General features: G+C 42.2%; 1 protein-coding gene across 3 annotated transcripts in view; it reads left to right on the forward strand.

Annotated features, from left to right (window-relative positions):
- The window catches only part of LOC126351910 (uncharacterized), a 1,029,617-nt gene that overhangs the window by 676,224 nt on the left and 328,563 nt on the right, over nt 1-24,830 (forward strand). For all 3 annotated transcript variants that reach the window (XM_050002645.1, XM_050002643.1, XM_050002646.1), the window contains exon 3: nt 24,430-24,540. The gene's annotated coding sequence lies outside the window, so the exon portion shown is untranslated. The remainder of the gene's footprint in view (nt 1-24,429; nt 24,541-24,830) is intronic.

The raw sequence follows: 24,830 nt of genomic DNA on the forward strand, positions 1-24,830 counted from the left end.
CCGCCGGGACCAGCAGCACAGTCCATGACTGCAGCGCCCCAGACCGCTCGGCTAATCCCGAACGGCCCACAATTGTAGTTGTGGACAAGCGTACTTTTTAATCGTCATGTTCCACCTAGAAGATATTTCACCGAGAAGATATCACTCCGAAGCAACTCATGAACCCAAAATGAAACAGTGTGGACGCTGAATATGCTACGATGAACCTTTACTGATACCCTTCAATTACGGAGCGAGACTTACATGACTTCTAGCTTTTGTTACCTTGTCCGTTTACTCCTTACGCAAACTATAGTAGTTTGTTAATGGAGTATTTTCGCAGAGTATCTCATTCCTTGAATCCATTTCGATTCAATCTGAACTTGGTCTAAATCTGGTAGTTACTAAGAAAGGAGCGAGTCGTTGACTTTCTCCTCGATAGCGTCTTGGTGAGTGGCGATATTTTAGTGCGCAATTTACACTGCCTGGATCCTTCCCATACACCTTCCTAATGCTAGTACCTACACAATAACTAATTTATCCGTTTTTAAAAATAAGCTACAAACAATAATATTACCTTACTGGCTGCAGTCCGACTATTCAGTAGTTGATACAAGGCTTCCTGCTGCGAGCATTCCGACATAAGGGGGAGACGCGTGGTGTCTCAGAGGGCGCTTCGTGTCGCTTGTGCTGTCACTCATCCGGTAATAAAGTTTCGGGATCCATTACCTCCACAGGCGCCTAATGGCCCCTCCGGTAAACAAAAACTGAATACGCCGGAGGAGTCAGAAACAAGAAACGCCTCCATAATGGCATTACCGTAACAAATAAAGAGGATAACGAGTCGGGCGCGCCCTAATAGCATAATGGAGAGAAGCTTTTATCCCGCAACTGTACCGAAGCGGCGTCACGACTCCGGAACGTTGACGTAGTCACGGAACACAACATGTACGTGTGCAGGCTCAACAGTCAGCGACTTTTAAATGAAACAGCGAAAAATTTTCTCTGAAATCTATTGTTTCTGAATGTAGTAAACCTTTTTTCAAGTTTCTTCTTGAATCCTTCCCAAAAATAAACTAAGTTCTGCCGAACATACGCTTGATTCGAGCTTCATTGTCTCGTTCGACGCGATGTTCCTCCCTCCTAACCATTATTCCGGTCTTGAAAGTAGAAGATGAAAGCGTCCTCTCTATCATTGACTGAAATCAGTACAGGGAATATGTGAATTCAGTAAAATCCCTGAAAATATGCCCCATTTAAATAAAATATTGACGCAAAAATAGTTACTAATGCTATCTGACCACGGCTTAGTAAAAAAATAAAAATAAAAGAGTAGGATATGACTTCACTGCGCAACGGGAAAAGAAAATGGAGCATGACTCAAAGATCTCGACTATAAATGATACTGACTAAAAAGTGTAGATGTGAACTCTCTTGCAGGCAGATCACGTGCAGTGACGTGTACAACACCACACTGTAACTCTAATGTGTATAGGAAAAAACGGGAATTAAATAACAATTACGTCGAATATTGTCTTGAATACTATGAAGCTTGGTAGTCTTGACAGTGCTGACTCACCACACAAGCTGTAAAGGAATGGAAAAACTTTTAAACATCTCTGCTGACAGCAGTTGCTTTCACTTTGGCCGACACTTCTGCTGCAGGCAGAATTCGCTGTCAAGTTCGTCTTCAAATCAAGTACAGTCATTACAATGAACAAAGGGAACGAATGCTACGCAAATATTGTGCTAATTTCACAAATGAATGGGGTAGGAACGTAAATCAAAGATGTTTTAGTGAAATTCCGGATTTTTAATAAACAGATCTGTGATCAATGACAAACAATGAATTTGTACTTGTCCTACAACGGATCGCGAGGTGTAAAAATCTCAGAACAAAATAAAACAGCCGGCCGGGGTGGCCGAGCGGTTCTAGGCGCCACAGTCTGGAACCGCGCGGCCGCTACGGTCGCAGGTTCAAATCCTGCCTCGGGCGCGGACGTGTGTGATGTCCTTAGGTTAGTTAGGTTTAAGTAGTTCTAAGTTATAGGGACTCATGACCTCAGAAGTTAAGTCCCATGGTGCTCAAAGCCATTTGAACCATTTTGAAAGAAAACTCCGCACACACCGGACGTCTCCACACACGTCTTGGCTGATCATCGGGGCTTAGTTCGAAACGAGGCTCACCACTGAAGACAACCATACTCCTTCCCATGAGATTCCATGCCGAAGACGTGACTGGAGACGTCCCGACGGCGGTGGGATACTAACCTGCCAGTCTCCCTCCATATGACCCGACAACCAGAACTGGTGGTTTGGGGTGCCGTTTCCTTTCATAGCAGGACCGCTTTGGTTGACATCCGCGGCATCCTTACAGCACAGCGGTACGTCGACGATGCTCTACGCCCCGTTTATTTGCCCTTCAAGAGCAGCCATCCAGGGCTTACCTTTCAGCAAGACAATGCCCGCTCGCACACGCAAGGATTTCTAATGCTTGTCTTCGTGCTTGTCAATCCCTACCTTGCCCAGCAAGGTCGCCGGATCTCTTCCCAACCGAGAACTTTTGGAGAATTATGAGCAGGGTCCTCTAATCAACTCAGGACTTTGACGATCTGCTGCACCAATTGGGTAGAATTTGGCACGACATACCTCTAGATGACCTCCGGCAACTCTGTCAATCAATGCCACGCAGAATAACTACTTGCGTAAGGGTCAGAGGTGGATCGACGTGTTCTTGGCTTGCTCAATTACTGAAGCTCTTTCTCTTGAATAAATCATTTAGTTTTTTCTGAAATTGTAATCACTTGATTGTCTGTACATGTGCATCACATCCACCAATTCCTCTCCTATTCGGATAACTCCTTCGTAGTGTCTGTTTGTTTTCTTATAGTGTATTTTAAGCAATGTTAAATCAGTGGAAGTGTAACAAAACAAGTTGACTAATCTCACTGGTGGACAAGTGAAATACCGATACTATATCGTGAGCATGGAACAAGATCAGTCTCTTTGAAAAACGGAAGTTAAATATGAACACAAGACGTACCATCTATAGAGTTGAGAGCGTTGCAAATTAAATATTACGCCAAGCAGGTGGAGCATGCCATATTCTATTGCAAACTGCAACATGAGAACTGTCATCGGAATGTAATCTCGGCTGAAATACACACAGTCCATAAGACGGCAAGAGCCGACAAGCAGTAAACACCAGTCATCCGTAGCAAGACGGAAACAGAATGAAATAAAGCTTCGTCTCCTACTAAACGGCGCACGCTAAGACGCAACTCTGCCCACGCTGGTCTCCTATTAGCTCCAAAATATCGCCTTGCGACATACCTTCACTTTACCAGCCATATATTGTGGTACACTTAGCAATCAAGAAGGCACAGAACGACTTTGTAACGTTTAATGACTCAAAACTCGCATAAAGTGAATAATTTGAAAACTGACTGATAAACGTCTTTCAAAGTAAACACATGTGGCCAAATCTGCAAAACATGTCTAACGGATGACTGTTGGTTATCTCTTCGTCAGATATTTTCTCTCCTCCCTACCCAACGAAGAAAAATAACAGATACTTCTCATCTTTTTACCTTCCCCACACAGTCAAGATGCGCCATATTTATTAGTAAAAGAAATCAACATGTCCTTGATAACAGTACACTTATCGAATCATGCCTTACAAAAGATAGCTTAATGATTTTTTAATCATTATATTTCATATACCACATTTTGAGTGTTACCATTTTCATACTCAAATTTACGACTTCGGAAATAAAATTCAGTGTCAGTACGCACTAAACCATGTGCCAAAGCAAAATTTCAACTCAACATTGGACGTGATACAGATTTGCGTCCGGTAATCCAGATTTGGGTTTGCACTGTTTTTATTATACGCAGAACAAAAGACAGTTTTTTTGCTCATTCTTGTGCAATATAAGCTTTAGACTGATGACCTTATTCAACAGGACTGAAAACTACTGTTACTGCCGTTTCGGTATGCGCAGCCAAAGCAGGGAAATAACCACATGACCACGTATTTTGTCAACTGCGGACAGTGGCTGAATGCTTGTTGCCTGTAACTATCTACCCAAATGTTAGCGTGAAAATTGGAAAAGCTGACACTAAAAGTTAAAAGTTTTTTACAGTGCAATACATCGTTGCAATTTTTATTGGTCTTTTTTCAGTTATGTCCTCCTGTGAGTAACGCAGCATTTATGGTACAATGTGCGTTCCAGTCGCTTTAGGACTGCTTGTGTGAAATTCCGAACTCGTGGCGCGTTGCCGCGTTACAGTCCTCAAAGTTTCAGTAACAATCTTGTAAAAGGCCAAAGCGCTAGCGTCCCTGTAGCAGGCTTCTGATCGCGAATGTAACTACAAATCTGATACTCGTCGGAAAATGACAGTGGAGAAGCGAGGCAATATAAAGTTGTGGGTTAAGTTTTGCGTTTGTGGTCGACATTTCGTCGAATCAGACTCGAACAGCGAGAGGCTCGTCCTGGTCGCTGTTCCGCGACAATGTCCCAGCCCACAAAACGAAGATCGTGCACGAGTGTTTGGCCAGCAAGCGGACCACAGCCGTGGATCACGCGCTGTATTAGCTGTATTTGGCCCCAGCCGACTTCCGGTTATTCCCCAAATCGAAGTTGCCAATGGAAGGGCACCGCTATGACGGAATTAAGGACAGCCAAGATAATTTAGTGCTGTACTAGATGCAGCTCCAAAAAAGAGCTACAGTTACTTTTCAGAACACTTTTGAAACGGTCTCAGCTGCGTATTGATTCAGGAGAATATTTTGAATAAATACAGTGATTCTGTAACCATTTTCCATTACTTCTATCTTCCGTAACTGCAGTCCTGACGGAACTGGGACACACTGTGTTTTTTGCTTATTGGCACAATGCACACTGGGACATTAATTTCCATTCTTAGATTTGGCGATCATTTCGTCTATCAAATGACGATATAATCAAGTGTTAAACTGCTTCTGCTGCATGTAAAAACAAAAACCACTTCATTTAAAGAACGATATTTAGTACATTTAATACATCTTCTATGAGTAATATAAACACCAAAATAATTTTTTTATTCCTCACGGTATCAGACAAGACGTATCGTGCCCCTTTTTTGTGATATGGAGATTCTTTCCAAATGGACACCTGATTCAGAGATGGTTTAAAGTATTGCATCACACCCATGATGCCTCCGTTGTTTTCGCTTGAGCGTCATTCGGAAATTAAAGGATGTTTCTTTCTACCGTAATTTTTATTTGAAATAATTGAACGATACTTTATTTTACATACAATCTGATGCCCAAGCTACTTTTCTACGTAGTCACATTTCACATTTAGGCACTTGTCGTACCGTGTTACCAACTTTCCTATGCCTTTCACGTACTCAGTTGCCGCCAAGTCGTTGTTAACGGCTCCTTTAGCGCAGATAATCCTGAAATATATATATTTTTTTACATCCTAATATATTATCATCATTAGTTATTTCAAACATAGAGAACAGATTTTTCAACAATTACACTTACGGTGTAGTCACAATAGGCTTGCCTTCTAGAAGGATGGCGGGGACTGAATTTACAAACAATATTACAATACTCTAGAATTTAGTTTGGAAAGACAGAAACCATTATACACTCCTGGAAATGGAAAAAAGAACACATTGACACCAGTGTGTCAGACCCACCATACTCGCTCCGGACACTGCGAGAGGGCTGTACAAGCAATGATCACACGCACGGCACACCGGACACACCAGGAACCGCGGTGTTGGCCGTCGAATCGCGCTAGCTGCGCAGCATTTGTGCACCGCCGCCGTGAGTGTCAGCCAGTTTGCCGTGGCATACGGAGCTCCATCGCAGTCTTTAACACTGGTAGCATGCCGCGACAGCGTGTACGTGAACCGTATGTGCAGTTGACGGACTTTGAGCGAGGGCGTATAGTACATCGATGTTGTCGCCAGTGGTCGGCGGAAGGTGCTCGTGCCCGTCGACCTGGGACCGGACCGCAGCGACGCACGGATGCACGCCAAGACCGTAGGATCCTACGCAGTGCCGTAGAGGACCGCACCGCCACTTCCCAGCAAATTAGGGACACTGTTGCTCCTGCGGTATCGGCGAGCACCATTCGCAACCGTCTCCATGAAGCTGGGCTACGGTCCCGCACAACGTTAGGCCGTCTTCCGCTCACGCCCCAACATCGTGCAGCCCGCCTCCAGTGGTGTCGCGACAGGCGTGAATGGAGGGAAGAATGGAGACGTGTCGTCTTCAGCGATGCCTTGGTGCCAATGATGGTCGTATGCGTGTTTGGCGCCGTGCAGGTGAGCGCCACAATCAGGACTGCATACGACCGAGGCACACAGGGCCAACACCCGGCATCATGGTGTGGGGAGCGATCTCCTACACTGGCCATACACCTCTGGTGATCGTCGAGGGGACACTGAATAGTGCACGGTACATCCAAACCGTCATCGAACCCATCGTTCTACCATTCCTAGACCGGCAAGGGAACTTGCTGTTCCAACAGGACAATGTACGTCCGCATGTATCCCGTGCCACCCAACGTGCTCTAGAAGGTGTAAGTCAACTACCCTGGCCAGCAAGATCTCCGGATCTGTCCCCCATTGAGCATGTTTGGGACTGGATGAAGCGTCGTCTCACGCGGTGTGCACGTCCAGCACGAACGCTGGTCCAACTGAAGCGCCAGGTGGAAATGGCATGGCAAGCCGTTCCCCAGGACTACATCCAGCATCTCTACGATCGTCTCCATGGGAGAATAGCAGCCTGAATTGCTGCGGAAGGTGGATATACACTGTACTAGTGCCGACATTGTGCATGCTCTGTTGCCTGTGTCTATGTGCCTGTGGTTCTGTCAGTGTGATCATGTGATGTATCTGACCCCAGGAATGTGTCAATAAAGTTTCCCCTTCCTGGTACAATGAATTCACGGTGTTCTTATTTCAATTTCCAGGAGTGTATATGGAGAGCTAAATCACACTTGAGACATTTAGTGGTGGTCTTCCTCTTGCACAATCTGAGTTGCAGTTTTATTTTGTTGTTTGTTTTACCGTCTACTGGTAAGTCACTGACATAATGTTCTTTGCCATCAGAACGTGACGCAGTTTTACTTAACTTGGAATGTCGTTCCCTGCTTTGGACACTCCTCTTATTTCCTTCAAGTATGGCAATAACAATGCGGCACCTAACCGAGTGACGATTCACTGAACCGCAATATGCCTGTAAAGACTCGAAGCATTCTGTTCAGCAACATCGATTAGATGTGCTATTAGAGAAAAATACCACTTTTCCCCTCTTATGGACGTTCCATACATGCATGTATTTTGATTTGTGCCATCTATTTCACCCAGATGATTATTTTATGCTTGTAATAGTCTAGGCTGAAGTACTGAAACTTTCTGTTTCTTCTCACTGGAGAATGGGCCTACTTTTCTCTGTGTCATAGCCTGGTCATAGTTGATAGCGAAACTATCGACGTCATTGTCATTCCACATGACGATTAATATTGCTGAAACAATGAACAAAGTGACATGTGGATTTATTTCAGGGCTTAACATTGTAACACATACATTTAGACTTTTACCACATTTTTTATGTGAGCAGGAATCGTATGTTCCTCTTATCTCGATCTTGAAATTTTCTGTTGGAGACAAAACGCAACCTTTAGGTATTCTGTTCCGGCGGATTATGCCAGAAGCTTCAATGCCCCCTTTCTTGAGATCATATAGAAGAAGCTGAGCGCTGGTAAACGGGTTTTCAACAGAAAGTCTGAATGGAACATTTTGCAGGAGCTGATTTGCGTATATTCATATAATCCCGTACTGCAGACCACTGGCAACATACTTTTCGCTGCAAGTTCCATCTCACTGATAACGTTCCAACAGTATTAGCTATCCATTGCTGGTACCTACACACCAGAACTTATTTCCAGATCTAATTATTTTTCTTGACATATGTACCATTATAAATACACTCGAAATTATGTGAACGTAACTTTTTAACATGAATTGTTTACAGAATGAAATTTTCACTTTGCAGCTGAGTGTGTGCACATATGAAACTTCTTGCCAGATTAAAACTGTTTGCCAGACAGAGACTCGAACCTTTGCCTTTCGTAGACAAGTGCTCCACAAACTGAGCTACTCAAGCACAACTCACGACTCGTCCTCACCGCTTTATTTCCGCCAGAGGAGAGCAGTTACCTGCGAAAAGCAAAGGTCCCCAGTTCGAGTCTCGGTCCAGCACACAGTTGTAATCTGACACGAAGTTTCATGAGATATTTACCTTTCACGAACGGTTTGCATCCATATCGCCCAAAATACATCACCATTGACTTATAAATTGAATGATGGCTCTTATGCCGTGGCAGTGTTATGAACCTCTCATTCAACATGGGTAATAATCTTCTGATCTTTGCAAATCTATCATCTGGATCTAGTTCATCATTGCTACAAAAATGAAGATTGTCCATTATGAAATCCAATCGATCCCTTGAAATTATATTCGAAACAAATTCATTATGGCAGCCTGTTTCTTCTTGATACTGCATCTTCCTCCTCGGGACAACATGTACCCACTAAAGAGGGCAGCTATGAAAATCCACGTTTCATTTTCAGTGCAGTCTCCCAATCTGATTCATTTCACTGCACACTGATTAGTACAGATAACCGCAGGATAATAACTTCATCAAAAATTGTTCAAAGCCGTCTACAGCGTTGTCTCCTGCTTACTCGCCGAATATGGTGTGCCTAGGAAACCTGGTTTCTTGGATCGCTAGACAACGATTCAAGCAAATTGTATTAATGAATTTTTATTACTGTAAGATAAATGACGATACTTCACTTTTAGAACTTACAATGGTGTGTCGCAAGCAATGGGCAACAGAAAAAATAAGAAAATATCTTCAGTAAACACAACTCCTAATACAAGTGAAACAATACCGTTCCTAAGTCGCTGCTGTAGAGCTCGTAGAAGGCTAGTCTTCAACTGGACGCTCATGTTCTATTCGCCTAGGGGCCGCTGTTGTCTCGGTGTCGTCCTAGAGAGGGTCGGTCTGCGTACTATTGGCTGACGTGTGAATGCTGCGCTGGACCGGAAGTGTGTCTGCAGGGACCGTCAGGCTTCCGGTCGTACCCCTCCAATCGGACTTCTATCTGGCGGAATCTTCGCCCGGAAACGATCAGAAGGTTACGCGTCCATCTCCTGAGGCCCATAACCAGATGCTGACGACATCGGCTTCTGCGGTGTGAGAGAGTACTGCTCCATCAGTAGGATGAGAGGAGGCGGAGCCGGCGAAGGCTCCGTCTCCATGGGGTCATTCGACGATGTCATGATGACATCCTCTGCGGCTGCTGTTGCCGAGCTGTCCTCGGCATCCGTTAATCTCGGGGGAGAGACACACAAGGATCACCATGCACATGGCAGTGGCGAATTTTGTTGTGATTTCGGTGCTGCAATCCACCTGGGTTTGAAAAGAGATACATGTAGTCGACGAAGGATCTCGCCTCGCGCCCACCGTCTGCTGCAGCTAAAAACCCTGAAAAACACAATATAATGCGGAGCGAAGCAGTACTCGCGGCCTTCCTTCGGCTCCGGATGCTGAGGAGGGTGGTGGAAGTTCAACAGTGCCCGATGGCGGCGGTCGTGAAGCAGTTCCGCCGGCGAAGGTCCATCTCGTAGATGTGGGCGAAAGGAGGCGAGAAACAGTTGCGGTGCGAAGTTTGGCCATCTACTGCTTGAAGGTTCTGACAAAATGTTCCGCTTCGCCGTTTGACTGTGGATGGAACAGTACAGTAGTTAGATGCTATGTGCCATTGCGTTCACAAACTGTTTCAAATTCATTTGAGGTGAACTGTGGGCCGTTGTCCGACACTATGACTTCAGGTAAACCTTCGAGGCAAAAATAGAGGACAACAACTGAATTGTGCTTTCAAATGGTTCAAATGGCTCTCAGCACTATGGGACTTAACATCTATGGTCATCAGTCCCCTAGAACTTAGAACTACTTAAACCTAACTAACCTAAGGACATCACAGAACACCCAGCCATCACGAGGCAGAGAAAATCCCTGACCCCGCCGGGAATCGAACCCGGGAAACCGGGCGTGGGAAGCGAGAACGCTACCGCACGACCACGAGATGCGGGCTGAATTGTGCTTTATGACGTTGTCGATATCATTGGCACATCAAATGGAAACTTGCTTTACGAGTCAACCACAATCAACAAATGAATGTTCCAGTGAGGTCCCGCAAAGTCTATGGGCACACGTTGCCATGGTGATTGTGACTTAGCCCAGGCAGAGCATTTTTGTGGCGGAGCGGACTGATTTTCCGCGTTTGAGTGACTCTGTGACGTCATTTGTTCTATTCGGGTGTTCGTACCCTGCCAAGCACAGTGTCGACGCGCTAACTGTTTCGTACAAACAATTCCCCTGTGCCCTTGGTGAAGTAACTGCAACATTTCTTTTGCAAAGCTTTGGGGATCAGTACAGGTGTCGGTCCACTGTCATTTTGAACAAGAATCACACCTTGGTGTATAACGAGGCAATGCCGACTTGCAAAGTATTGGCGAACTACAGAGTTCTTCATACTATGCAACGAGCGAGTCCAAGATGTGCGAAAGTATTGTAGCAAAACGTTCAGATCATGCTCATCTTCCGTGCCCTGTACAATTTTCCTGTATTTCCGAGGAAAGGATTGAAGTAATTCCGAATCCTGAACATTGATGTGACAACAAGATGCAGCAGAAGCATCACAGCATGTGTCAGGGCCAATCTGAAGACGTGAAAGTGCGTCCGCATTACCTTGTTTAGCTGTCTGACGATGCAGAATCTCGTACTGGTATTGAGACAACAACAAAGCCCATCGTTGCAATTTTTGGGCAGTTCGTACAGGAACTGGCTTCGTCGGATGAAACAAGGACTGCAGTGGCTTGTGACCGCTTAGTAAGTAGAATTTTCTGCCATACAAATAGCGGTGGAACTTGGTGACGCTATGCGCAATAGCCAATGCCTCTTTCTCTGTTTGTGAATAGTTGCACTGAGGACTGGACAACACTTTTGATGCGAAAACAATAGGCCTGTCTTTATCACCGATTCTGTATGAAAGCACTGCACCGATTCCATAAGAGGAAGCGTCAACTTGCAACACAAGCAATTAGTCAGGATCAAAATGAACCAAACATCGATCACCGAGTTATGCATCTTTGAGTTTTTGAAAAGTTTCTTGGCACTCATCTGTCCAAACAAAGGGGACATTCTTGCAACGCAAACGATGCAATGGCGCTGCGATTTGTGCAGCATTCGGTACGAACCGAATATAATAGTTCATTTTCCCAAAAACTGACTGCAATTCCGTGACATAACGAGGAACTGGCAGGCACCGAATGGCTAACAGATGTGACTGACGATTATCTACAGCTTGACTGTTTATGTCATGACCAAGATACTGCAAGTCACGTTTAAAAAAATCACACTTGTCCAATCTAAAGTTTAGTCCTGCATCAGATAACACATGGAACAAAGCACGCAATTTCGCAATGTGTTCTTCTGGTGAACGACCTGCTACGACAATATCGTCCAATTAGTTTGAACAGTTTGGTACTTGAGCAGTCAGCTGCTCCAAATATCATTGGAAAATGGCGGGGTCGGAACCACTCCCAAAATGTAAACTCAAATATTGAAACAACCCCAAATGAGTGTTCACAACACGCACTTTTTGAGATTCTTCATCTAGTGATATTTGAAGAGATGCGATGGACAAATCAATTTCTGAAACGTATCGACCAGCGCCTAATTAATCCATGAGATCCTCTGGGCATGGCAATGGGTGAGTATCAATCACAGTTTGTGGGTTGACCGTAAACGTAAAGTCGACACAGAGGCGAATGCGACCTTAGGGTTTGGGTAATCAAACCCAGGGGACTTGCCCATTGACTAATTTGTACGGACGCCGTAGCTCCGTTGTCTTACAATTCTTTAAGCTCAGCAGAGACTTTGTCCCATAATGCAATGGGAAGAGTTATGCCCCGGCAAAATTTCGGCTGAGCATTGTGTTTCATAGTAAGATGGGCAACAAAATTGTTAGCCTTTCCTTAGAGTTCCGGGAACTCTTTCAGGAAGCTACACTGTCTTAAGCATTAAATGCAGACACTGACAATACGTTGTCCTGAATTTTAATGCAAAAAAAGAATCAAAGGAGTCAAGGCCAAATATATTCTCACAATTGCGTGATTGTAGCACACTGAAAGTTACAGTTCTTGTATGTAAGGGAAACGTGGCAGGCAAAGTACATTTTCCGAGAGCGGGAATGTCTTGTCCATTATAGGCTGTCACGTGCGTGCTTCTTTTAGACAGGTATGGGGAGCCTAGCAAGTCATATGTGTTACGATTCAGCAGTGTAACAGAGGCACCTGTGTCCAACTGAATTTTCACACGTTTTCCACTAAGAAGCAAATGAAACAATACATGTCGGTTCTTGCCACAAGCGTAACACTGTGCTTGTCAGGATGGGCGGTGTTGGTGTTTGTGCCATGAGTAACACCGAGGGCACGCCTTAATTCGGTTTGCCTGTTTAGAGACCTGTTTACACGGCATGGCACGCGCAAGCTGCCACTGCCTAATGGGCCAGACACAAGCAAGGGGCTACTCGGCCCAACAAATTGCTGACTGCTCAGATTTATCGGCCGACACGGCACCTGAATCGTACTAATTGAGTATTTGCACAACATGCTGAAATCTGGATCTGACTGTTTGAAAATCTGTTTTATAAGTTTGTCATCTATTACACTTTACACGATCATATCACCCAACATAACATCTGAATATAGAGCACCACAAGCCCATTTGAATTTGCGTTTCCTCCTCAGACCCTGCAAATCTGTTACTCACTCATGGTAAGTTTGTTCCGACCGTTTCTTGCAATTAAAGAACTGGTACCTAGCTGCAACCACATTCACTTGTTGCTCATAACAGTTAGCGAATCAACAACCTGGTCATACGAAAGTTCACTCGAAGTGGCGTTAGCAAATAACTTCTGAACAAGTCTGAACACCGCACTTCCTACCGCGGACAGTACCTCAGTACCTGGCTCATTCTGAGCAATTCTGTGGGCTCCAAACTGTTGCAACCACTCGAGCCATTCCTCTTCTTTTCCACGAAACTGGCTAAAAGGTGGTATAGCACTTGGAGCTACCATAGGTGTTCCTCTGCTGCGTTAGAAGCTGATGTACTGTGTTTAGCAGTGTTGATATTTGCTGGGTCTGAAACTGAAACTTCTGCATTAGCTGCATTCAAGGTAAGCAATAAGCACACAAGCAAAGAAAATTTCCGCACCGGAAAACACCGATTAGCAGAAATACTGTAAGATACACTGTTAAAGCAAATAAATTCGCCGCTGCAAGGAAGAGACAAAGTGGAGTTACGGCACCAGCAAAACACAAAAGAAATTACCGTGGCCGCGAGACGCGCTCTTTTTTTTTTTTTTTTTTTTTTTTTTTTAAGACTTGTCGCCAATGTTGTGTACTGTCTATTCGTCGAATATGGGGTGCCTAGTAAACCTGCTTTTTCGGATAGCTAGATAACAATGCAAGCAAATCGGATTAATGAATTTTTATTAGAGTAAAATAAATGATAAAAGGTATCAGATAGATTATATAATGGTAAGACAGAGATTTAGGAACCAGGTTTTAAGTTGTAAGACATTTCCAGGGGCAGATGTGGACTCTGACCACAATCTATTGGTTATGACCTGTAGATTAAAACTGAAGAAACAGCAAAAAGGTGGGAATTTAAGGAGATGGGACCTGCATAAACTGAAAGAACCAGAGGTTGTACAGAGTTTCAGGGAGAGCATAAGGGAACAATTGACAGTAATAGGGGAAAGAAATACAGTAGAAGAAGAATGGGTAGCTATGAGGGATGAAGTAGTGAAGGCAACAGAGGATAAAGTAGGCAAAAAGACGAGGGCTGCTAGAAATCCTTGGGTAACAGAAGAAATATTGAATTTAATTGATGAAAGGAGAAAATATAAAAATGCAGTAAATGAAGCAGGCAAAAAGGAATACAAACGTCTCAAAAATGAGATCGACAGGAAGTGCAAAATGGCTAAGCAGGAATGGCTAGAGGACAAATGTAAGGATGTAGAAGCTTATCTCACTAGGGGTAAGATAGATACTGCCTACAGGAAAATTAGAGAGACCTTTGGAGAGAAGAAAACCGCGTGTATGAATATCAAGAGCTCAGATGGCAACCCAGTTCTAAGCAAAGAAGGGAAGGCAGAAAGGTGGAAGGAGTATATAGAAGGTTTATACTAGGGCGATGTACTTGAGGACAATATTATGGAAATAGAAGAGGATGTAGATGAAAACGAAATGGGAGACACGATACTGCGTGAAGAGTTTGACAGAGCACTGAAAGACCTGAGTCGAAACAAGGCCCCCGGAGTAGACAACAGAACAACTGACGGCCTTGGGAGAGCCAGTCGTGACAAAACTCTACCAGCTGGTGAGCAAGATGTATGAGACAGGCGAAATATCCTCAGACTTCAAGAAGAATATAACAATTCCAATCCCAAAGAAAGCAGGTGCTGACAGATGTGAAAATTACCGAACTATCAGTTTAATAAGTCACAGCTGCAAAATACTAACGCGAATTCTTTACAGACGAATGGAAAAACTGGTAGATGCGGACCTCGGGGATGATCAGTTTGGATTCCGTAGAAATGTTGGAACACGTGAGGCAATACTGACCTTACGACTTATCTTAGAAGAAAGATTAAGAAAAGGCAAACCTATGTTTCTAGCTTTTGTAGACTTAGAGAAAGCTTTTGAAAATGTTGACTGGAATACTGTCTTTCAAATTCTAAAGGTGGCAGGGGTAAAATACAGGGAGCGAAAGGCTATTTACAATTTGTACAGAAACCAGATGGCAGTCATAAGAGTCGAGGGGCATGAAAGGGAAGCAGTGGTTGGGAATGGAGTGAGACAGGGTTGTAGCCTCTCCCCGATGTTATTCAATCTGTATATTGAGCAAGCAGTAAAGGAAACAAAAGAAAAATTCGGAGTAGGTATTAAAATTCATGGAGAAGAAGTAAAAACTTTGAGGTTCGCCGATGATATTGTAATTCTGTCAGAGACAGCAAAGGACCTGCAAGAGCAGTTGCACGGAATGGACAGCGTCTTGAAAGGAGGATATAAGATGAACATCATCAAAAGCAAAACGAGAATAATGGAATGTAGTCAAATTAAATCGGGTGACGCTGAGAGAATTAGATTAGGAAATGAGACACTTAAAGTAGTAAAGGAGTTTTGCTGTTTAGGAAGTAAAATAACTGATGATGGTCGAAGTAGAGAGGATATAAAATGTGGACTGGCAATGGCAAGGAAAGCGTTTCTGAAGAAGAGAAATTTGTTAACATCGAATATTGATTTATGTATCAGGAAGTCGTTTCTGAAAGTATTTGTATGGAGTGTAGCCATGTATGGAAGTGAAACATGGACGATAACTAGTTTGGACAAGAAGAGAATAGAAGGTTTCGAAATGCGGTGCTATAGAAGAATACTGAAGATAAGGTGGATAGATCACGTAACTAATGAGGAGGTATTGAATAGGATTGGGGAGAAGAGAAGTTTGTGGCACAATTTGACTAGAAGAAGAGATCGGTTGGTAGGACATGTTTTGAGGCATCAAGGGATCACAAATTTAGCATTGGAGGGCAGCGTGGAAGGTAAAAATCGTAGAGATGAATACACTAAGCAGACTCAGAAGGATGTAGGTTGCAGTAGGTACTGGGAGATGAAGATGCTTGCACAGGATAGAGTAGCATGGAGAGCTGCATCAAACCAGTCTCAGGACTGAAGACGACAACAACAACAACAACAACAACAACAACAACAACTTAACTTCGAGAATTTACAGTGGTGTGTCGCAAGCAATTAGGGACATGCAAAATAAGAAAATCTTTTCAGTATACACAAGTCCTAATACAAGCGAAACAATACAGTTCTAAGTCAATGCTACAGTGCTCGTAGAACGGCTAGTCTTCAATTGGGCCGCAGCCAGGCAGCATGGCACTTATGTAGTCTTCGACTAGAGGTCGCTGCTGTCTGGGTATCGTTAGAGAGCCCCTATACAGGCTCTCTAGGTATCGTCGTAGACAGGTATCGTCTACTGTTCCTGAATGTCATGCCGGCGCTTGACTTTTACGCCGGAACATAAAAGATTCGTATCCATTTTTTAGATATAGTATCCATTAGAGGCCATTCTACGGTTTATTCAGGCTCCCTCCGTCGGACATTCGTGTCCTCCCTTGGGCATGGGTGTGTGTATGTAGTTCTTGGCATATGTTAGTTTCAGTTAGATTAAGTAGTGTGTAAGCTTAGGTACCGATGACCTCAGCAGTTTGGCCCCAAGATCTTATCACAAGATTAAATTTCCTTTTTACAGTTGACTCAATATTGATGTTTTTTGTCCTATTATAACATTCTTCTCTCCTGTAATTACGTTGTGAAACATAATCACTTTCATATTTTTTGAGGAAGGAAGAAGTAGCTAGCTGACTGAGATCAAATGATTCAAATGGCTCTAAGCACTATGGGACTTAACATCTGAGGTCATCAGTCCCCTAGATTTAGAACTACTTAAACCTAACTAACCTGCGACCGTAGCAGCAGCACGGTTCCAGAAGACTGAGATCACTGATTATTATTCTCAATAACATTTTTGTTCTTACTGCGCACAGAAGAAGTTCCAGGTTCTTGTTCTCTCTGAAAATAATTTGTTTCTATTGTTGAATGTTCAGTCAAAGCCCGAATATGAGAGTTTTTAATCAAAATGTTTGCTTTTAGCGGACTTTCTGGTCAGTTATCTATACCAGGATTATCCTCATCACCTGAATCTTAATCAGTAATGTCACCTTTGGCATTCAGAGGAGGAATTAGGGCCACATCTACGCCATCATTTGGTAGATCATCAGTGCTGTACAGCATTTCATATAGTTGATTTAGTGAATCATTTTCCCCTCAAATAAGTAGCAGAGATGTCATATAATTCTAATTCTGGAAGCATGTTTATAAATAAGAACCTAAATACTGTATGTGAAGTTTTTTTAGATAACATTTTTACAACTGTATGCAAGAATAACCGTTTAAGATGGTACTAACGAAAATAATATAATTAATAATCATGTAAATTTAAGTTTACTCACCCATGCAAATCTATGACAGTTCATCCACTGCTGCGGAAGAGTAATTTAAAAAAAAAAGCGCAATACCAAGAGCTGTGGCACCTGTATGAGTCTGTTTAGCTATGCCGGCCAGAGTGGCCGAGCGGTTCTAGGCGCTTAAGTCTGTCACCGCGCGAAAGCTACGGTCGCAGGTTCGAATCCTGCCTCGGGCATGGATGTGTGTAATGTCCTTAGGTTAGTTAGGTTTAAGTAGTTCTAAGTTCTAGGGGACTGATGGCCCCAGATGTTAAGTTCCATAGTGCTCAGAGCCATTTGAACATTTGTTTAGCTAAACTTAGTCAGCAGTGGACTTTTATCTTACTTTTCATTGCTAGGAAAAGTTTTACAACTCCAACAATGTTAGTTATTTTAATTATTGTGTGTATGTGCCTACAATCATCCTGGAATAATCATAGTGTCATCTGGATTAAGTTCCTGATCACTCCCGAAGAGTTGTCCACTAAAAAAGTTTTTCAATTTGGGGAATAAGTGATAATCAGTTGGAGCTACGCCCAGAGTGTATGGCGGACCACTGAAGCGAGTCCTGTGTCACTCCCGCTGCATGCGGACGTGCATTATCGTGAAGGATGCAGACTCCACTGGTTTACATTCCGCAAACCAGTACCAAAGTTCAAATGCGTCAACGTGCTGCTAGTCTCTGGCCTTGCGAGTTCGTAACGCGTAACCATAAATGAAGACGGAAAACGTGATTGTCTGGACAAGCCAGACTTTTGTGCAGTTCATTATAGCTCTGTTCGTCCACATCTTGGTGAACTGCTTCGTAGCCATTCGGTCTAGCGTTATCCGTCATGCTACCTCATCAGTTAATCTAAGATAGGTGAAAGAACAGACTTCCAGTTCCTTTAATCGGCCTGTGAGTTGGACCTGTGCTCCTCGATCAATTATCATGAGTCTGAACTCATTGGGAGTGCTGTCTAATCCATTAGATACGCTAATGTCACTTACTATTGATAGCAGATTAACAAGTTCATCTTCGCTGCAGGGTAAAAGCTTGGTGATGTCAGCAAATCAGAGGTTGCTAATAGTTTGCTAATAGTTCTACCACCAACTGAGATGCTAATCAAAGGCATTCTTAACGAAATGTTCTGTATAGATGCTATACAGTTCGCAGGGGGGGGATAGGACCCATCGCTGCCTGTCACCTTCTGGTACACTGAAGGAATCAGAGATGGAAGCACTTGTCTACACAGCTGCGAGGTGTTTGTTGTATAGTCTTCTGATCAGTGCTATTAAGTGTGATGCGACACAAAACTCTGTCAGCACCTGCGACAACTTTTCCCAGAGAACACAGTCAAAAGACTTTCCTGTAGTCAAGGAAGCAGATTAAAGAAGGAGCAAAGAACTCTCGCGACTCCTCAGTTATTTGTCGAATGTTGAGGATCTGCTTATGCGTCCTTTTTTTTTTAATTTGCTTCAACAAAACCTTTTCTGTAGGCATGTGAGAAATTAAATGTATAAGCTGGCAAAATTAACGACGTGGGCTTTGTGGTTAAATAGTAGCCGCATGCCTTGTTTTTTTAATGCAACTTATCTGCCAGTTGATTGGCTGTAAGTCGTACCAGGGCCCAAACGAAAATTCCATCTTTCTCCTTTTCCATGCTGTTTGTTCTTTGTCTCATAGCTGATGTTTTATGCACTTGCAGTTGTCAAAAAATTTATCAATCTGATGCGGTGTTCAGATTACTTCTTTCGTGAGATGTGGCCACGTATTTTATTGTGTACCTTCAACCATTGACCATATGTGTTAAGGACATTCATGTTCATTGGAGCCCATTACCCTTGACATATCACAGCATAGTACTTTAGCCAAGACTGTTAGTGACTGACCTGTACGACACGAGTACAATATTCCGCATATCCCCTCCGCCACTCCGTAAGTCGTAATTACGTTCCTTTGGGCATATCAATTATTTTCCCGTTTTCTGATGCACATTGATTTTATTAGTTCGTTATTTACATACGACGGTTCTCATTTCGGCAGTTTGGCGTTCTCAAGCAGTCATGGAATATATGATACATAGTTTTTTCGTATAAAATTATAAAAATAAAAGTTAGATGGCTTACGTCTATTTTGGCACGTATTTATGTTTTAGTCACACATTACAGTGCCTTGGACATCTGTTGAGATTTATCAGCTTCCATGATGTTGAAGCTTGTACGAACATTATGTACTGTGTGCACTTCTTTCGCACTTACGTTCGTTTGACAGCACAGTCCACTCTATTGACACGTACACGTTTACAGTGAATTTAAAATTCATGTTCGCGAAGTCTCAGTGGTAACAGCTACGTACAAAGATCGTATTACTCTATGCTTTCATGTACTGAGTAGATACATAATTTTGTGGGGCTCTACTGTTTTTTTATTATTTATTTATTTGTATTGTGAGGCGCTGAAAATTACCCTCTCTTTTTCACGAAGTTAATAAAGTTTTCTAAATAGTGCATGTCCTTTACTTCTGTATGTTCATTAACAATCCTGTCCGGAAATTAGAGTTCTTCCAAAATATTCATTACGGTTCCTTTAGATACGTAGTGCAGAATTTTCATCGAATTTTCTATTTGTTCTGCTTTATGCGTCAGTGCCGTGTGGTACGTTCGTAATTCTATTGATCATTGATTTGAAGAAAATAAGTTTATGTGAATTTGGGTTACAGTTGTGTTTGTTAATAATGACATCTCTCGTCGTAGTTTCCTGCACACCTCAAAAGTATGGCGTTGTCTATATTACTTACTGTTAGGCTCAGAAAGCTGATTGACTTGTTTGTTTCTTACCTTGAGGTGAGAAGATAACTTGACAATTTTTTTTAATCTGTTAGTTGGGTTGTCCTATATAGTTATGACATTGTTATTTTTCAAGAAGTCAGCACTTTTTCTACATAATTTTCATGTTTCATAACAACCGCAGTTATACCCTTATCTGATTTCACTGTTAGTGCATTTTGCGTCCTCAACGTATTTATATTTTTAAGAGTATTGTATTCATTGTGGGCAGCTCTTTTGAAGCATTTTCTATATTGACTTTCTCTGTCTACGAGTTTTGCTATTTTTGTTGTCAGTTCATTCTGTTCTCATACTGATAATTTTGTCATATCTTTTGAAATTACTTCCCTTTTGTAGTATCTCAAGCCTACGAGTTGCAGAAGAGGTCTATAGAAAGATTTCACTGCGCACACGCTATTAATTCCTTTAAGGGTTTTTCAGTAACACATTAGTAATAGGCTTCATATACTGGTAAAAGTAGTCTATTTTTAGTAAAGTAGTGAAATTCAGTTCCAAAGTTACAGTACCTAGTTTTTTTTACGTGTTTCAGAGAAATAAATTAACTAAACATACTGCACTCATTTCACTCAGTAATCCTAAAAATCTCGTTGTGCTGTGTTAAAACGAGTCATTTCTCGGAGGTTTAGAAAGACAGTAGTACTCTCGAACTGTGCACAGTATAAGTGACCTTTCATATGACCCGTTTCTTATGAAAAATGTACCGCAACGGGACATAGTGGCTGCAGTGATTAGTTTCATTATGTAATAGTGATACCCGTGAAAGTAACACTATAGTGACGCTACCGGTTATGTGTTACACAGTAGATATCTCAAACCAGTTAGCGCTAGTGTGGAATACGTGAACTCTTCTCTTTTCGCTGGGAAAGAACTCTCAAAAGAAAGAGACAAACCTCTTCATCTTCTCTTTGAAGGAAATCATCTTCTCCAACTAAAATGAAATCTCTCACTCGCAAGGAGACTGAGTGCTGAAATGAACATCCGCCGTGTCAGATTAAAACTTACTTTGTGTCGTAGCGGAACTCATCCAAAAGCCCTGACACAAGGGCACCGCTTTTACCAGTAGACAAGTCGTCGGAGACGGAGCTATATTTTCTAATTAAGGCTCCGATGTGCTAGTATAGTTAAGAGGCAAAGACAGGATTTCTGAACTCTAGATTCAAATTGTATGTTTTAATCTAGTGAGTTATAAATGCACTGGAGAACTTCGAAAGGGTACGATGTGCTTCCTTCAAAGGCATTCATTGTCAGTTGAAAACAGAAGTAAAGTGACTTAACGCTAGACAGAGCTTAGGGTGACATTTTTCGCTAAGGTAACCGGGAAATATGCTGTAACTGGTAGTCAACGGCCATACTAAAGTTTCACCTCAGTGACCGAGTACACATTGTACAGTGGCGCTGGAACTAAGTTAATGAAGCCAGGTGTTGACTTACGAGCGAGGTCAATCCGTACATAGGTTCAAATGGCTCTGAGCACTATGGGACTTAACATCTGAGGTCATCACTCCCCTAGAACTTAGAGACTACTTAAACCTAACTAACCTAAGTACATCACACACATCCATACCCGACGCAGGATTCGAACCTGCGACTGTAGCGGTCGCGTGGTTCCAGATTGTAACGCCTAGAACCGTACGTAGGAAGATACCTGTTTCCTCCACTGCGTCACTGGTTGATGACAAGCAGTGTTCACGACGATTGATGGCGGTAGTTGCATGAGATTTATCCGCGAACGTTTCAAGATGCTTTTCCATGGCATTGGCCTCACATCTCATCCTCATGAGTGCATTGCTGAGAGAGCTAGTGTAGCTGCACTGTTTCTTGCCCACTTCCATACGAATTATGTTATGAGGACGTAATTATACTGTTTATCTGGTATTACATAAAAGTTTTGTTCTTTTTTCAAGAATTATCACATGTTACAAAGTATCTTATTTTATTAAAGAAAGCCACTACTTCGGTAGATTAATAAACAGACGATGATAAAAAGTACTCTGCTCTCTGTGTGCCCCGACTCTTCAGAACGTTCGTTTCAGCATCATGAACTGATTACGATGCAGTAGTAGTTACTCTACTGCGACTCTTTGATAGTGTCCAAATAGTGTGAAAACAACAAAAATTATCATATGTAGGAAAATATTTATGGAGCAATTTCAGAACAGAAGCAAATAGACCGTTCCCACGGTTTGAGGAACAGCCATCAGCTCTAAAATTTTAAATTTCAGATTGTCCTCTACACTTGTAATTTTTGGGTAGTATCATAATTTGAGCATAGAAGAACATCTGTGGAGCCTAGCAGAGTAAGAGAAATATTTCGCTCCAATAGAGATTTGCATCTGTTTGGCCCTGTTGCTAGAACACAATATGGCCAAAGCAAAATTTCTTGTTCGTATATCACTGCGGCAGACAGTTTTGATTTATAAAGGTTCATGACGTCGTTTCTTGGTCTGTTATTCAATGGTACTGTGTTATTCATTGTTTGTCAGTCTTTGCGCTCGTCATAAAATTGAGAAATTCCTAAATCTGTTGTAATCTCCGTGTCGTTGTTCTATCGGTTATTTTCCTTCAACTGTCCATGAAAAACAGGTTTATATCTAAGACTTCCTACTTAGACAGCAGTATTACAGAACGTTCTAACGACAGGCTACGTGGATGAGCGACTGATTAACTTGTCTACCAAAAAGAGTATTCTTGGCTACGAGCTGAATACACTTATTTTATTTGTTTGTTACACTTATTTTATTTGTTTGTTTTGAGATGCCAGCTTTAACTGTGAGATTTAGTTTTTTTACTTTCAGTTCTTGTTCTGTTAAAGTTTAGTGTTGCGTTCTCTTCTCGTGCCATCGTTCTTCACTATAACTGCATTTTACTTCATTACTAAAATTATCAATGGTATTTACTCCATACTTCGTTCAAAACTTTTTACTCCCTATTCACAATATGCAACAGAATGATCTTCGGTGGGACTACATCGATGAGAGAATGACCATTCTCCATGGCTAGCTAACTGCCAAGAAAGCACGTTTACTCGCTATAATTTACAACTGTCCGCAGAGTACCGCGCTCCTGTTTAGGCCTACATAACAGTTCCGTCGTTAAAGCGATAGCCCTATTAGTCTCATCATTGGCCGTAAAGTATCTGACATGCTACTTAAAACGTACCTCAATCAGTGGCAGCTTCCTTTCGCACTCCCTGATCGAAAGTTGCACAGCAAACACCATATACCAAATGTATGTGCCAGAATTCCTCCTGCTCTGTCATCGCAGTCATTATGCGATATGCACATGGCGAATAATGTATTACTTGATACCTCACGAACTACGTGTTCTCGAAATCTGAAGAACAGTATTTTCCTATTAACCTCTCTGTAAACTTCCTCAATATTAACCGTGTATCATCTTCACACACGCAGAACTATAATGAAATTCTGAATTCTACGCGAAGAAGATATTAAACTTAATAAAGTTTATATCAAGAGCAGTAAAGGGATTATAATTTTTTTAACATTTTATTTAAACTTATCAGTTTCCATCTGGTTGCAGCTGCTTCGTGCGTGATTGTTATGACCTTAGTGGAACCTGCACGATGCTATCAACATGCAGAGAAAAACCACTTGAATCAAAGAGAGTAATAAAATAATCAAGATCTTCATAGCTCTACAGTTACTTCTGTATCATATCCTCACGAATATAATCGGATCGTTAACATCACTAACTGAAATATTAACTGAAGTAACACAAGTTTATTGAAAACTTCGAAAAACCTGAAGATGAATAGTCAGCGCCAGCGAGTAAAATCGGTCTGAGCAGTAATATAGCTCTTCTTTACGGATACAGTATAACCCTGAACGGGAGTACTTACAAAGATTATCAGTTTCTTTTCTAACGCAGTTGCGATTGTTGCTCAAATAGCCGAGACAGCAGCGACGCTAATCGTCGAGAGGACAAACTTCATTCAAGTTTCATCGCTGGAAAACGACGTCACGAACATTGCGAATGTTGTAATCGCACCCATGCGACGGTCGCTGTTGACGAGTCGCCATAGCAACCAGCGTAAATCTAATATCGTATTCAAACAGTAAAAGACAGACTTTGTATAGAAATGGAGATTTTAATCGTTTCTAGGTAGAACCATTGTGTTATTTTGCTACTTCCTTTTTATTTTTGTTTGTGATCGATCAGTCTAATGTGAAAGATTAAGGAATAGTAATATGACTTCGTCTTCGGTGATTTGATACTTCCACGTTGAATCCAGGAATTGATTCAAAAGCTAATTATTCATTTGACAGTAATTTCATTTTCATCCGTTTGAGTTCCATGATGATATCAGTGAAGTGAATGAGTAACTCTAAATTTTAAGATCGTTCACTACAACAATAGCCATCTCATGCATTTTTTTCTATTGCAGCGTGTAGTGGCCAAGCAGGCAGCCTTCAAAACCAGTGGGAAACCGTCAAGCCAACACTGACTTTTTGGTCTTCCTACGCTAGTCTCGGAACTACCATGGCCGATGTTGAAGGTATGTTGTATCGACTGTTACAATCAACAGTGCTAACATGAAAGTGGACCCATTAAAAGTTGAGGGAAAAAAGAGAAAGACATTACGACTTATGCATGTTAAAACCTGACGAGGTTCATGAAAGTCAGAAATTTGATTCCAATGTTCCTCTGAAAAATCTCAGACTTTGAGTATTGGATTTATATACTCAAATATTAAAAAATTAAGTTCACTTAATTAACGAATCCATTACCAAGAGATCTCAGTACAGCACGATTCATGAGTAAGGTTGACTGTACCGGTACAATTAC

This window comes from Schistocerca gregaria, chromosome 1, assembly GCF_023897955.1.
Source record: "Schistocerca gregaria isolate iqSchGreg1 chromosome 1, iqSchGreg1.2, whole genome shotgun sequence".
Classification (NCBI taxonomy): domain Eukaryota; kingdom Metazoa; phylum Arthropoda; class Insecta; order Orthoptera; family Acrididae; genus Schistocerca; species Schistocerca gregaria.